Source organism: Dasypus novemcinctus, chromosome 20 (genome assembly GCF_030445035.2).
Source record: "Dasypus novemcinctus isolate mDasNov1 chromosome 20, mDasNov1.1.hap2, whole genome shotgun sequence".
NCBI classification, from domain to species: domain Eukaryota; kingdom Metazoa; phylum Chordata; class Mammalia; order Cingulata; family Dasypodidae; genus Dasypus; species Dasypus novemcinctus.
In genome coordinates this window covers 39,905,820-39,922,769 of record NC_080692.1, presented here as the reverse complement: position 1 = coordinate 39,922,769, position 16,950 = coordinate 39,905,820, and the positions used below count along the sequence as shown (strand labels likewise).

At 36.4% G+C, this 16,950-nt stretch overlaps 1 protein-coding gene across 1 annotated transcript in view; it reads right to left on the bottom strand.

Moving 5' to 3' along the window:
* The window catches only part of PIK3C2G (phosphatidylinositol-4-phosphate 3-kinase catalytic subunit type 2 gamma), a 646,925-nt gene extending 630,319 nt beyond the window's left edge, over positions 1–16,606 (bottom strand). Inside the window, exon 1 of the mRNA XM_058282853.2 lies at positions 16,393–16,606. The gene's annotated coding sequence lies outside the window, so the exon portion shown is untranslated. The remainder of the gene's footprint in view (positions 1–16,392) is intronic.
* Positions 16,607–16,950: the final 344 nt, after the last annotated feature.

Sequence of the window (16,950 nt, the reverse complement as noted above, 5' to 3'; positions counted from 1 at the left end):
TTCAAACCCCAGGCCTCCTTGACCCATGCGGAGCTGGCCCATGCGCAGTGCTGATGTGCGCAAGGAGTGCCCTGCCATGCGGGGGTGTCCCCCGCATAGGGGAGCCCCACATGCATGGAGTGCGCCCCGTAAGGAGAGCCACCCAGCACAAAAGAAAGTGCAGCCTGCCCAGGAATGGCACCGCACACACGGAGAGCTGACACAACAAGATGACACAACAAAAAGAAACATAGATTCCTGTGCAGTTGATAAGGATAGAAGTGGTCACAGAAGAACACACAGTGAATGGACACAGACAGCAGATAACTGGGGGGAGGGGGGAAGGGGAGAGAAATAAATAAATAAATAAATAATAAAAAATAAAAAAAATCTAAAAAAAAAGTCTTAGTAGAGTCAAGATAATTAAGATACTCTGCATTCTGATCCTCTAGGAGAGTCATCTTTAAATCTAATAAAACTTTACCACCAAGGACGGATTTATTCTCCCTACCTCTACCTACCTACCTACCTACCTACCTACCTACCTACCTATCTATCTACTTATCTATCTATCTATCATTTTGTAATAGTTCACCAATATGTTTTGCCCTAAACTGGAAAGATGAGCTTTCCTCTTCCCACCTCCAACCCCCCCACACTGCTGTAATGCCCAGTTTCCAGTTCCTAGTCCCCATTTCAACAATCCCCTTAATACTTAATACTGACAGAGCAGGATTTAGCTTTAATCAGAGAGAATATATTAAAGAGATGCTGTAAAATCACTGTGTATATGCATGTCTTCTTAAACGTTTATACCCTATATACAAATACATGGTTCCTTGTCTATTTGAGCTGTTCTTTTTAATGTGGCATTTAAATCATTCAGATTTTTCTATTTAACAACTTCACTAATTCAAACTATAGCTGAAGACCAGGGAATCAATGAAGGACTATGTTAAATAGATAAAAATGTATCACAAAATTCACAAACAAAGAAGTGGCTATTGTCTTCCCACCCAAACCTATTCTTTTAGATGGGCTCAACATAGGTAGACAGCTGTTATTAATTTGAAGGAGAGGAACACTGAAGAGAAAGCAAAATAAAATTAGCAGAGTTAGAAACAGTATCTGGAAAGACCTCTTTTCCTATGTTCTGCACACAAAACTTACTGGACAAAAATATTAAAAACTTACTGGATAAAAATATAAAAAAGTATAATCTATATTAAAGAAAACTACAGATAAGGCCAAGGAAAACACTTGTCAACCCAAGGAAGTCATTAGTGTGATCTGAAAAAGCTTTAGATTATTCAAGACTTAAAACCAATTTGGGCCCCTAAACCTGCACTAGTTAGAATTAGACTGTGAAATCTGAGCGGCCACAAAAGCAGGGATATCCAACACCTCTTCAGATGTGGCTAAGAAGAGTCATACAACAAAGAACCTAAGAGTCAGAGGAGGCAAGGGCTCTGGGAATTTCTACCAGAGAACAGTCTCAGGTCAATCAAGCAAACTTCTCCAATGCTAAGATGGGAAGTCCAGTTCTTTTATGTTGGAGGAGAGATAATATTTCTTTCTGATGTGATGGTCGTTGGACTTCCTTCTGAATATGATGACAAAAGCTGCACCTGACCACGTGATTCTGGACTTTGAATTGGATAGAACTTTCGGTTGTCTCCTTGGAAAGGAGTGCCAGCATGTTTTATTTGTGAGAAGAAATGTACAAATGGATAAGTGGTTTCTAGTGGGCAGGCTGTGGCAGAAAATGCTAGCTATTCACTGTATTTGTCTTCTTTTCCTTCATAGACATATTCCAGTCAATATTTCCCAGTTTCCCTTACACATATGACATGGGATTGAACTCTGGCTTATTTCTGGTGGAAATGTGTGCCACTTGCCTGAGTGCCATCTGGCTGACAAATGGTGATGGCCAGAGAACCTAGGAAGTCCCAGGTTGTAGATGAAAAGAATGCATGAACCTGGTTTCCTAAAAGACTACAGGGAGGAGATTACTGCCCTGAAGTGCTACTTCAGAAAGAATCAACTGGATTTAACCACCTGTAATTTTGCAGTCCACTTAATATTTTGGCATACCCTGCTCTAAATAATGCAAAACGTTTATTGCACTATTTTGTAGGGTGAAAAAAGGATTTATGTCTGTAATATAGGACCATGATCTATGCTGTTGAACAATCTTAATAGTAGAATTAAAATCAATGTCAAATGTTTTCAGACCTTATTGAAACACTCTGGGTGAGTTTTTCAAAACCAACATTCCAAATGTATGCTTTTTCTCTGATCCCATTGAAAAGTTAAAAATGATTCATTTTTTGAAGCAGTAGCTATTTAAGAATTTGAAGAACCTGGAAAACAAGCTATTATCCACAGTTTTAAGTTTAACAGAGATATAGCACATTTCAATATTTGTAATTAAACTGACAGAGTAGGTGATGATAACATCTGCTTTTTGTAATAAAACCTATTGATGTTGCTGACCTGAATGTTTCTTATCTGCAGTAGACAACACATAAAGATAGGCAATGTTAAAAAGAAGGAAAACAGTAACGGTCACTGCCAAATAGCTAGTTCTGTCCTGTAATTCCAATGTTAAATTATACCTAGAAAATTTTTTCAGGAAACCTTTATTTTATATACACTAGTCCAATTAATCAATATGAATTACTCAGCATGTTCAAGAGATATTTCAATACTGCTATGAAAGCTGCTGTAACATCTCTTGTATCTCTCCAAAAGACATTCAAATAATGTATTTATTGCCCTTAATATAACTTGTAAGTCACATATAAATTGAAATACTAACCCATTCGTACTCACTCGAATTATTTTTAAATTCATTTTTGTTGTTTACCTGTCAAAGAACATAACAAAATAAAAAGGTATAGGTGAATGGATAAAAAAAATGTGTGTGTATAATAAGAGACTCACCTTGAGGTAGCTAACACTTTAAGCGAATTTGATTATAATAAACGAAGTGGTGTGCAACGTTCAACATTACAGAAGAAATTGTTGCAATACAGAAAAAAAAGTTGCATGAAAATTAGTGTCATATTTCTAAGTAGAGGATTGTTTCTGTAATCATCACTGGCTTCTCTAGTTTGACTACAAGATGGAGACGGTGTTAGCAGATAAACATGTACACAAAACAAACACACTGAGAGCTGGTACTTTAAAACAGTTAAGAAGTAAATTAAGCATGAGAAACATAATGCTACTCAAATTGTAACTGAGGCAACCACAATCACAATTTTATCCAGGCTGGTCCAGCAGGACATATCCCTCCTTCGTTGTAATTATGCTGTTTATATTATCATTTCACATTCTTTTCTGCCTAATGGAAGTATTTCACTTGGTACTTGCGTTCTTTTATTACTATAAAGTTTACATTTTGTTTTTTTCAGTATTTAATTTGGACATAACGTTGTCTTATTTTTGGACCTTCTGGGCAAATTGTTAAAAGTAAAAACAGTGTTTGATATGGGTGATCTATGCAAATAATGAGTGTGGCGGTCTCCCACTAGGGGGCGAACCAGTACAGTTTTGTGAAGGGAGGAAGGGAGCTAATTCTGAGATGCTACTGTATTGTAGGGCTTGAGGCTTGGAACTTTTCACATGTTATAGGTAATGAAATTCTTGTACCAGCTTTGAAGGTAGGTGATATTTACCCTATTTCAGGATGAATAAACTGACGCTCAGAAAGGGTTGGTGATTGGTCCCGGATGAAGAATGTGTTGGAGCCTAAATTCCAACCCAGGATTGTATCCATAATCCCCAGCAGAGTTGCTGGTACTTTCTGATAGCAGCCAAGAAAGGATGAGAAAAATTAAGATGGATTTAGAAGGAAAGTTTTTCTTATGCACATTGCTTTCTGACACCCCCGCCCCTACAACGCACACACAACAGGGAGAACTCAAGTCAAAGATTCTTAGCGTGAGGACAGGCATAAAACAGCAGAGAGGATCTTGCTCAGAAGCACTTAGCTGCGAACCAGGAGGTCTTCTCCTCCTGGAAATAGGGTAATCATTGAAAGTCAGAGTGGAGCTAGCAGAGGTGGAGAGGAAGGTACACTTTCTTTCAACCGTTGTGAGAAATGCAGAGATACCTTTTACAGTTCAGAAGGTGGGTCAATTTAGCTTCCATTGCACCTCCACATTATTCATGTTTGCTATTTTATTGTCTATCCTCTTATTTAATATTGCCCACACATGTGTAGTGTTGGATGGCTCTCCAAACTGGCATGTTTTTCTTAGATTTGCTGGGAGGAATTCACTGTTCGGTGAGGTGGTTTGTCAAATAATATTGTCACCTTGTGTCAAGGCTTAAATGGGTAAAGGTTAACCTGGCTGGGAAATGTCCTAAACAAATTCTGTGTTAGCATTCCAAACCGTTTTTCTTTTAGGCTTCAACTTTAAGTGATAAGGATGTATCTGACATCTTATTTGAAATATAAGTGCTTCAATAGCTAACTTATTTTCCCCTATATTGTACCATGTTAGACCACAAAGACTTCCAACTATTGATTATAACGAAATTATTTTTATTGTGCATGAATTGCAAAAAAAAAAATTGAACTAATTCAAGTGCAATTCCTTTTGATTTCAAAAGCAGCCTGACAGATAAACTACCTATAAGTTCAAAGAACGTGAAAAATATGATCTCTTGTTTTTTATATATTAAAACAGAATATCTACTTTCGGGGGGGTGCTATATGAAATCACTATTACAGAGGCAACGGGCTGTAAAAAAAATATGTAGAATTTGTAATACCATAGTCTTCTTAACTTGTGTAATGAAAACGCTTAATTAAATACATGAAAAATACAGAATGTTTTGCTATTCTCTTGTTGTCTTTCTAGACATCTGGGCTGCATAGATCAAATTCTATTACGAAAATGCTAATGAAGTAAAAAATTCCCCTGTAAGCAGAGCACACACTCACAAAAGGGGGAAAAAAACAGTAAGCCCCAGCTGATTTCAAGTTCCCTTGCTTTAAACAATATTTAATGCAAAAATAAATGCCATAAAGCAAGTAATGTGAGCAATTTCTATTATTCACTGTCTAGAATTGAATATGCACAGCTTTGGACCTATAAACTTCCTTTATTTGCTGTTATTATACAAGAGCCCTGATGCTTAAAAATAGTATAACTTCATTTTTTTTATATGGAAGAAACTGTCAATTGATTTTACTTTGAGATTTTTTTTATATTCTTGTGATAATCACATCCTGATAATCATAAAGACATGATTGATATCCCTAGATGTCTGTGCCAGATAGGGCAGATGACCTTGCTCAAGATCTTTCCTCTTCCTTGTGGCCTGCCTTATGTATTACAGAAGAGATAAAAAGCTAAAGTCTCATTTCCAAGCCCACCTTGTAACAAGGGTTGTGGGTGTAATTTAAGTTCTACTGATCAGGTGCAGTTGTGTAAGACTGGAATTCAGAACTGACCTAAGCGGAGAGAGAGACCTAGCATAAATTTGGCGATTGCATCATAGCTCTGGAGTCAGCTATTCTTGTCAAGTGTCTTTATCCCTTCATCACAGCGGTGTGGTCCCCAGATGAACACTTGCAGTGGTGGTTCTATGATCTTCAGAGTTCGTGGAGGCAGAAATTGGGTTGGAAGTATCCTGCTATAGATTCCTGGTTTTGTCAGAGGGCAGTTTGGTGGTTAATTTTCTGATGTTATTTTGGAATTTTTCAAGGAAGACCAAACTCCAGCCTCTTCTTCCAGAATGTCCAGTGATTTGGTTAGCCCTTAATTCTTTCTATTAAATACCTGTCTGTGTGAAATAGCTAACGCAGTTTCTGTTAGCTACAATTGGACCCTGATAATGGCATTTTCAAAAAAGTTAAGTGATAAAATGAGAACGAAAGTCTAAGGAATTCTGAATACTTTTGCAAATTGTATTCAGACTCTTATAGGAATTAGAGTAGAGTTGTATAGTGAGGCCACAGTACTATTGGGTTTTGCATTTACCATTTTAGCTCTCCTTACTGATGATCTTCATTTCTTCACACTACTCCAAGTCACTCTCCTGCCTTTTCCTTTCAACCCATAGACATTCCTTTAGTAATTGTTGTAGGGCAGATCTCTGATGACAAACTCTCATTTCAGTTTATCGGTGAATATTTTAAACTATCCCTCACTTTTGAAGACATTTTTGCCAGATAAAGAATTTTGGGTGGACAGTTTTCTCTTTCAGTACCCTAAATCTATGTGGAGAATGTGGCCACAATAGTTGCTGAGGGCAGGAAGAGGAAAGAAGAGATATGATGTGGGGGCATTTTCAGGACTTGGAGGTGTCCTAAATGATATTGCAGGGACAGATGCAGGACATTATATGTTCTGCCATAACCCACTGAATGTACTCGGAGAGAGTGTAAACTACAATATAAACTGTTATCCATGTGGTGCAGCAGTGCTCCAAAATGTAGTCACCAAATGCAGTGAATGTGCCACAATGATGAAAGAGGTTGTTGAGGTGGGAGGAGTGGGGTGGGGGGTGTGGGGTATATGGAAACCTCTTATACTTTTTAATGTAATATTTTTTGTGATCTATGTATCTTCAAAAAAATACAATTAAAAATTGATGGGGTGGGGGGTGGGGAGTGGGGTTTATGGGAACCTCTTATGTTTTTAATATAATGTTTTGTGTGATCTATTAACTTTTAAAAAAGATAATTAAAAAATAAAATAAATAAAATAAATCTATCATACCACTGCCTTCTTGTCTCCATGGTTTCTGGTGAGAAAGCTGCACTTAGTCTTATTGTGATCCCTTGTATGTGATGAATGCTTTGCTCTTGCTGACCTCAGAATTCTCTATCTTTAACATCTGGCATTCTGATTAGTATGTGCCTTGAAGTAAGTCTATTAGGATTGATTCTGTTTGAAGTATATTGAGCTTCTTGAATATGTTTATTTATGTCTTTCTTAAGAGTTGGGAAGTTTGGGGTCATTATTTCCTCAAATATTCTTTCTGTACCTTTTCCCTTCTCTTCTTCCTTCTGAGACACACATGACTTGTCTGTTTGTGCATATTTTGCTGTCACTCAAATCCCTGAGACACTGCTCAATTTTTTCTATTCTTTTCTCTATCTGTTCTTCTGACTGCATGATTTTGTCTTGTCTTCTAGTTTGCTGATTCTTCTGACTATTCAAATTTGCTGTTGTATGCCTCCAGTGTATTTTTAAGGTCTGCTAATATACCTTTCATTCTCATAATTTGTAATGTTTCTTTTTATACTTTCAAATTCTTCTTTATGCACAGACATCATCTTTGTAATATCCTTTATATCTATGCATATTTCCCTTCATCTCCTTGAGTTTATTTAGGAAGTTTCTTGGAAAATCTTTGATCAGTTGTTCCAACTTCTTAGTCTCCTCTGAAGTTTTAATTTGTTCCTTTGGTTGGGCCATATCTTCCTGTTTCTTAGTATGGCTTGTAATTTTTTGCTGATGTCTAGGCATTCAATTACCTTAATGAGTTAACTGAAGGCCAGTTTTTCTCTCTTGTCTAGTGTTTTATTGTTGACTGGCTTTGTGTTAAGTCTCTTCTTTGCTGTTTGGTTTACTTTGTTCTAGATCTTTAGAATAGTCCTTGTTTAACTGTTCAGATTTTCTCAGCTCTTCATCTGATTCCTGCCCTGTATACGTGATACATTTTTTAAGATTGCTATCTTTGTGTAATTGTTTCACTCCAGGAAAAAACTGCCTTTTCTCTGTTAGTCTTGAGGAATCTTGATCTGTTCTGTTTGTTCTTGGGCAGACTTTTCTTCCCAGCTCCTATGATTCATTTAAATTCTTTCCCTATCTCAATGCCCCATTTTCCTTATACTTTTCAGTTCTATAACTGAAGTTTAGTTTAGCACCCCAACTCCATTTTTTTCCTGTGAGACTTTTCTACCTCTGGTTGCTTCCCTGTTAGAATATCCCACCCTGGGGAACTGGGCAGGGTCAGTCCCAAAAGGTGGTTCAGTTCAGAAAAGCTCATTTTCTTGTAGGTATCCAGCTGACTGAAACTGCATTGAGTGAGGGCAAAAGAGTACTTACCAGGCTTTATATTGCACTCTTTCTCTCTCTCTCCCTCCCCCAACCCCCAGGGGGCTCTTTTGTATGCAGCACTCCTCAGCAGCTTGTGTCCTGCCCTGGGTTTCTGCAGACTTGGGTCCCAGTGGCTGGATATGTGTGGAGTTCTAACTAATTGCTTTGGGTCTACGGTTTTAGTTTACACTGTAAATGAGCCAGGGCCATGCTGCCTCTGTGGACCAACGCCTGAGACTGAACTCTCCTACCTGAGATTTTTCTGTTTCTTCGATTCAACATTTGGGGAGTCCTTCTCCAGTCTCTACCATCCTCCAGAGTTCTAAATAAGTGGGATTTGCCCTTTTATTTGCTAAATCTCTGGGGAGGCTTTTTCAGGGGCTGTCTTATATCACCATGTTGATAATATCACCCAGAAATGAGTCTTTATGTTATAGACACACTTCCTTTGTGTGTATTTGAAAATTACCTATGTTAATGTGATATTGTATTTAATTTTTATCATAATTTTGTGTATGGCATTCAGGTTAATACTTTGGCTCTCTATAATAGCATGATGATGCAATCATTTTATCCCTTTTCTATTCCAGTTTAATGTAGGAGGCCAAAGGTTTATATTTGGTTATTAATCACCAGTGTTATTTCAAATTAAGAAAAATGTCAGTGGATTACTCACATAAAAACATGACTTAAAATTTTTGAAATGTGTAGAATTATTTCCCAAGATTTGCAATGATTGTAATTACTTTTTTAAAGTTCAAATGACTACAGTCACTGCATGATAGCATCATATGGGTAAATGTCGTATGTTGAAGGAAAGCAGAGTACACAGAATACAGTTCCATTTATAAGGTTCAAAAGAAGGCAAAACACCTGTAATGTCTCTTTGGGGATGGAGAAGGCTGGTCAGATTTGGCAAGGCCGCAAGGGGGCTTCTCTGGAATCAGGAATTCTCATTATCTTTACCTGGTTGTTGACTATATGGCTATTGTATTAGTCAGCCAAAGGGGTGCCGATGCAAAGCACCAGAAATCTGTTGGCTTTTATAAAGGGTATTTATTTGGGGTAAAAGCTTACACTTACAAGGCCATAGAGAGTCCAACTCAAGGCTGATTTCTTACCAGATCTGCTGCCATGTGTTGAAGCAAGATGGCGGGCATCTCTGCCTTGTCTCTCGGGACTTCTCAGCTGCTCAGCTGCTCTGTTCTCTTCAGCTACAAACTATCAGGCAAAGGGCTCATCTCTCTTCCCCGGGTGGCTTTAGCTATTTGAGCCTTCTCCTTTCTGTCTTATGGCAGGACCAAAATGACCAAGTTTTCTCCTCTTCTGTGTTTTCTTCTGTACGTCTTCTTGATTGAGTGTCCATTTATGTAGGCCGCAGGGGGCAGGGACTCGACCTGAGCTATACCTTACCAACTGAGCCCAACCCAAAAACTTGATCACAAGCCCCTCACTGAATCTAATACAATCAAAGGGCATCACACCCAGAGGAAAAGACTTTACAAACATAATCTGTCTTTTTGGGCTCGATAAATAATCTCAAACTTCCATAGCTATGTGAGTTTATATTGGTTCATTTCATTGTACAATAATGATTCATCTACTTTTTCTTTATTTGTGTTATATTTCAAAAAATATGTTGTATAAAGGCCTAAATAAGAAAGTGATTTTAGCCCCTCCAAAAATTCACCGAACACTGTATTTGTATGAACTGCTTTAAGGTCTCCTCTTTCTTTCATTGTATTTTCCTTCCTGCCTTAAACTCCTCTAATATTCTGCCAGGAAAGTCCATCTATCATTAATCACTTCTGACGTCACACAAGTATTCCAAGAGAAGAGTTCCTTTAAGATATTTGCTCTGGGCATTAGTTTAAGGAAGGCTGTGGGCTTGCTTATGAGCCAGGTAGAAGTGGGAGGTAACAGTGTTCTCATTTGATCTTTCATTTACTTGATCTTTTATTTATCTGTCATTTGATCTTTCATTTATTTGCTACCATCCTCATCATTACCAAGACTCAAAAAATTTCTATAAAATAAATTTCATACTGGTCTTTTCAGTATTTTCTTTGGCACATATCTCAGAGAGAGAAAGAAACCTGACTGTTAAATTTTAGCCTGACAGTTTCCATTACTTTATAGGCTGAGTATGCAATATTAGAGTTTCAGATGGAAACTATTCTTAGTTACTACATCTATATATGAGGAAAATTACAGCTTGGTTAAATATTATCTGTTCTTAGCATTTTCTTGAGCCTGAATCCTAAATTTCTCATTTAGCTGAAAGATGCAGCCAAGAGGAATATACATTCTTTTTCCAATCAATTAGGACTTATTTACAAATCTTTTAAAATTTAATGATATATTTAAGCAATCCGATCACAAATTGTAAGCAGGACCGAAAGAAAAACTTTTATATCTAGATATGATTAAGATGCTTTTAAGAAAAATTTTTAGAATATCCTTAATATCCTCAACTAGACCTTAATCTCTCCTAAATTTTCTATAAGATTACATTGATTTAATATGCCCTAAATTTAAATATAAAGAATCTTAGCTCCAGGAAATGTCAGCACTTTTACATAAAAATCCTGGCAAGTTACTCCTCTCCATTTATCTTCTATCTATCATAACCTCAACTCGCTACTCTTTTTAGTCATTACCTAGTCAATGAGATACAATGATATGCTCTACCTGAAATTCCTAATCAAAATAACCATAAATCCCAAGTAAAATCCAAAGCATACCATTTCTGTCTGATGACATTTGAAAACAAAAATTTGAATTCAAATTAACTTGACCAACACTGTAACACTAATCCACTCCTGAATACTCACCACAGCTCATATTGGTATAATGAAAGTCTGAGAAATTTTTCAGATTTTCTTTCTTTTAAGCATTTTCCAAATGTGTTTGCCATGGAAATTTTGTTTCATATAATACTTCTTAAGGTCTTACTGGCTGTAGAATACACTTTGAATAACTCCGATCAAGATCACTAAAGCAGCATTATTCAGTCTTACTATTTCCCAGTATTATATACTAGGTGCAGGGTACAGAGCTGTATATATCCTCATGAAACCTACAGTTCATTACACACCTTCTCTATCTCACATTTTTCCTTTCACCTTATGATAAATTGAGAAAGAGCTAGCATTTTATAGTACTGCAGAAAAATCTTACATAAGTCCTTTTTGTTCAACATCTAATTTCCCTGATAACTAATATTTTTATATCAAATAGAAGTTTCTAATTACGAATTTTGAAACATTGACAAATATTTATCTTAGAAACTTTTCTGTTTTTCTTAGCAACCATCATGATGTTTCTGTTATAGTTTTGATGGGACAGAATCCTTCCTCCAGTTAAATCCAAGCTTTCCGAAGCACATTAAAATGTTTAAATTTAAACACTGTAGAATTAAGATTTGCATTTTTTTATGTTTACACTTTTACTAACATATCTTCTAGTGGTGAATGGAAAGATGGAAAAAAGAGATTACAAAAGCAACTAACTGCTCAGTAGTCAGAAAGAGCAGATAAAAGTAGAACTAAGGGAATAAGGGGAAAAGGTAAATTTGTTCAAGGTAGTCTAAATAAAATGACTCTCATGTTGACATACTTCAAGAAATTTATTCACATTATTTTCTATGTTAATATAACCATAATGCAAATGGCACCAGCTATAATTTTGCAATGTGCTAGAAAATCTCCAAAAAAAAAAAAAAAATCCATAATCTTTTGGAAAAAAGTGTTAAAGAGGATTTTCATAGAATAGAGAAAATCAAGTATTCAAATGCTGATTATGTGATTTATGAGGTGAGAGAGGCACTCTCTTTGTGCCTCACTTTTCTGATCTGTAAAATGAGAATAGTAATGGTATTTAAAGGATGTAATACTAAGTAAACTGTCAGATATAATGAATATTCATTTTTATTAATTCCAGATGCGCTCTGTCATCACAGATGCTAGCACATACTTTGGAGTTGTGAGTGACTTGATAGTTATTCATTAATGCAGCAAATACAGTGTTCTTACAGTGTGCCTTGAGATGCTCTGAAAATTGAAGACACCACAGTGATTATGGAAGAATATTTCTGCTGTCAGATAACTCATTCCAGAGATAGGGGAAGATAAACAATAAATAACCGAAGTGTGACAATACAGTTAAGACCCAAATGATGAGTAGGGGTATACCGCCTGAGAATCTGAGGACACAACAATAAAGAGAAGCCTGATGGGAGAATGAAGAGAAAGACTAGGAGAGGATGTGGGCGTGTATTTAGTATTTAGCAAGTACTAAATAGAGAAAGCAGAGAAGAGCAGTTAGAGGGGTCTTTGAGAAAGAGGAAGACAGCCAGTGTTATGGATGGAATTGTGTCTTCCTGAAAGATATGTCCTAGTCCCCACATCCATGAATGTGATCTTATTTGAAAATAGTGTCTTTGAAGATGTCACTAGTTACATGTGAGGTCAAAATGGATTAGAGTGGGCCCTGATCCAACATGACTGGTGTCCTTATAAGAAGAGACACGGAGACACGGACACAAGGGACAAGGGAGAAGGCCTTGTGAAGATGGAAATAGGGGTTGGAGTGATGATCCTACAAGCTAAGGATGGCAAGGCTTGCTGGCAAACACCAGGAGCTAGGAAGAGGCAAGGAAGGAGCCCTCTGTAGGGTTCAAATGTAGCCTGGTCCTGCCAACACATTGATTTGGGACTTCTAGACTCCAGAACCATGAGCCAATAATTTTTGTTGACTGCAAACCCAAGTTTGTAAAACTTTGTTATGGCAGGCCAAGGAAAATAAGACACACAGTAACTGGTCACCAGTGAGCTTAATGAAACGAAATCATTAGTGAGAAACACAGACATGATTCCACCTTTGTGGATGTCACAGACTAGTATAATATTAACATCTTAAATTTAGCAAGGCTCGTTAATTTCCAAGAGTTCTAAATGAAGCTAGTGCATTGACCTGTGGAATATTTAATTAAAGGAATTAAAATATGGTCTGGTAGGGGAAAATACACAGGTGTTGTTTATAACCCTCAACTTCTTCAAATATGTTTTGTCTTCTGTAAGATGAGGATAGTTACACTTGTCCTTCCTACTTCATGAGGTTACTAGGAGGATCAGGTCTTATAATATAAGAACATTTTGTAAAATAGAAAAAGGTAAGCTATTGGAAATTACTATTACAAATACCTGACACTTTTTGCAAGGTGGTAATTAACAAATTTGCATGCTTTACTGACTCATCTATTTCGAGTCTATTAATCTTTTGTGTTCTACCCCAAACATACTTTTTAAAATTACAAACCACTCCTCCCATCCACCTTGCATGGTTTTATATTTTTTACATAGCACTTACAAAGTTCTAGCCTACGATCCATTTTTATTACTTTTAGGAGCTGTCTTCTCACAATAGAGTGAAGGTAGGGATTCTTGTCTTTGTGTTCACTACCTTCTCCCTTACATTTAGAACTGCACCTAGCACAAAGCAGGTATTCAATAAAGTTTTGCTGTATGGATGAATCAATGAAATAAAAATGGTTTAATTTACAGATGATCATTAATTTCATTGTAAGAATCATTTTTGCATATATCAAAAGGAACAAGGAAGAAGGAGTTATTCTAAAGGTCAAAGCAGACTGGCAGAGAGGAAAGAGGACTGACCCAGGGGACGGGAGAGTTTAGTCTTTATTTCATTTACAGGATAATGATGTGGGCTATGGGTGGAAGGCTCTTTGTCTCTTCAGAAATAACTAAGCTGTTTGACTTGTGTCTCTTCAGAAATAACTAAGTTGTTTGACTTGTGGGTGTGAAACCGTAAGAGGCTGCAGTCCTGCTCTTAGGGACCAGCAGGCTCCAGTCCCAGGAAATGTTTAACAAAGCAAGGGCTATAAACTTTAAGTATTTAGGGGAAATGCAAAAACCAAGGCTTATCTAAAATGTCTGGAGTCCTTGCTAAAAGCTTACCTAAGATGTGAAAGAGATATATGCTAATTGAAGCCTATTGAGAACTGAAACAAAGGGACCATTTGGCCTTTCCTCTCTGTATAAAAGACGTTTGAAAATCTTGTTCCGGGCTCGGGATTCAAACAGAAAGCTCCCGAGTCCGGCCGGCCGTCAATAAACCATTTTCCTTCTCAAAATCATTCCTGAGTCCTGGCCTCTCTATACTCAAATAATTGAACTTCTCTTAAATTCCACAACAATATCAGAGCACTTAATTTCTCCAGATTGTAATTCTTCCATCTGTAAATTGTACATAATTTTACCTGCTTACCATACTTTACAAATGCTTAAGGGGATAAAATCAGTAAGGGATAGGAAAGCTCTGTGAAAATCCCGAGTGTATACAAATATACAAAACATTATTTTAAGTAATGGTAACTAAGCTAAAACCAAAAGTAGATACCTCTGTATCTAGGGCTCTTCTCTGAGAAGGAGAAACAGTCTGACTACTCTGCTTAACCTCAGGAGCATTGCTACAATTTAAGTTACTATTTTGCTTAAGGGAAAACAAAAAGCAAAATAAACAAAAAAACCCAATTTCCTAATTGAAATAGTGAATTTATTTTAAAAGTTATTTAGCATATACTGTATTTCAACCCTAATGATTGGATTTCACTCCTTTAATCAAGGTAATGCGTTCAAAGAATGAGTAAGGGATTTTTTTTTATGCTAAGCAAATGCTACTAGGTTGTAATTTGTGATTGTGTAGGATTCTGATAGTGAAGGAATTTCATTACAGGTAGGTTGAAAGAGCAGAATGCATGTGCATTTGCATGTCTGGATGCAGGTAAATAAATAGTAAAACCCATTGATAACAGAGGCCATTATAATTTGAATGAGATTATATTCTCTCTAGAAGAGATAAAGGGTAATGAAAGACAATTCAGAGCTAGTTTGTTATGACTTCATCAAATACCTCAGCCTCCAGCTGATAAAACTTGCTAGCATGGCTCCCTGGAGACATTAATGACAACTATGCTGGCAACCATTTGTAGTGATTTCTAAAATCATCAATATCACTATTTAAATGAGTTTGTGATGTGGTATAACACAGGGTAGACTAGAGGTGAAACGACTACATAGGCTTTCAGAAAAATCGTAAGAAATGAGTTATGGGAGACAATAAAATGAATTGTCTTCATCCTGGACAGATGCAATGGAAAGATAATTTCCCACTGATACTAACAATGGATCTTAATGACATAGTAATTATGTTACTTATGAACACTCAGAGTTATATAGGAACTTCATTTGCTTAAATCCTATTAAGCAAATTCTAAAACAAGTACTTTCTTTTGCAATGCTAATTATATTGACTCTTTACAAACTATATTCATACTTATTGTCTATTTCTTTCACTTGTCAACTCATTGCATGTAAAATTCCTTGCCCATAGATGTGTAGATACTTATTTCTGAAACACATAATCTCCAGATTACACCCAACCCAACGTGATGCAGAGAGTGATTTTTGTTTTATTTTGTTTATTTTAATGTAGTGCTTGTTCATGAGAGGAGGGTAGTTTCCATTTTGTCAGAGTTAATTTGGGTATGACATAAGATATACAAACAATCTTTTCAACCACATAAAGAAAGAAATACTGATCAACCTTCTCAGACTTAAGGATATCTTTAAGATTGGACATATTAGATTGATTTTGACAGATACCACTTTGAAATTGTTCTTTAAAATTCAAATGGCTATTCATTAATTTCGAAGACTTCAGTGTTAGGATAGTTTTTAAGCACTGGATTACTTCCTGTTGATTATTATCTATGACTGTAATTCAATAGAACACATCATTTCAAAGGGAGGTTTTGGGCAAGGAGTAAAATACTAATCTTTAGAAAAGTAAGAGTGATTCATTGATGAGGAAAATCATTAAGGATATCTACAAAATATCTTAATGGTATACATTAAGATGTGAAACCTTTTATTAAGACAAAACTTATTTTACTAAAAATTGTAGTTGTTTGTGACAATAAGTAGAGCTGTTTACTGCTTTGCATATGCCTACATAAAATAAAAACTAACTGCAAGCAAGAATTAAATTATTCCAGACATCTTGTAAAACATATAGACTTTATCACATAGCTACCAACACTTGTTTTTGCTTTTTTTAAAATTTTCAATTGCTTTTATTGCAGGTAAAATAATTAAACTAATATGACCCTGGGAAAAGCCTGTCATACTGGCTAGAACTGATATTGGATATAGTCCCTTTGGAATCCCCAAATTGATCTGTTCAGCAGCAGCATTTGACAGTTTACTTTTTTTGTTGTTGCTAAAATTTAACCTCATGGAGTGAAAAGTCAATTATTTTATCTTACCTGTGCCTGCTTCTTGCTTGTGTTACTCTTTTGGCTTTTGTAGTTGGAAAGCAGTTTGTCAACCACACATCTGTCAGTTTTATCCACAAAATATCATTCCATCTTTTCAGACTCCCCAGCCTTGGTTTCTTGCTCCAAAAGGGAGTCTTAGATTTTATTCCTATCTGTGCTTTAGTCTGTTTACCTCTTGTACCCTCTGCTCATTTATCTTGTTCTCAACCTTTACCCTCAGCAATGAGTTGTTTACCAGACTGCAGCTCTGATTTGCTGCTCTGGCACCTGACTCATCGGGTAACTTCCTGCCAAACATTATTGTTGGACCTGGCAAATGGTTCCATTGTCCCACCATGGCCCTCTCCACACAGGCTCCTGAATATTCTGCTTGTCTTCTGCTCTCTAGGCTTACCCTTCACGCTGCTGACATTAAGACTCCTGTATCCAAGAGTCTCTCACAGAGTTATCTTACAATAACTTCCACAAATTTCATGCTTTTCCCAGATTATGCTACTTCATCATTTGAGAACACATCCTACAGGTTTCACTTATGCTTTCACTCAC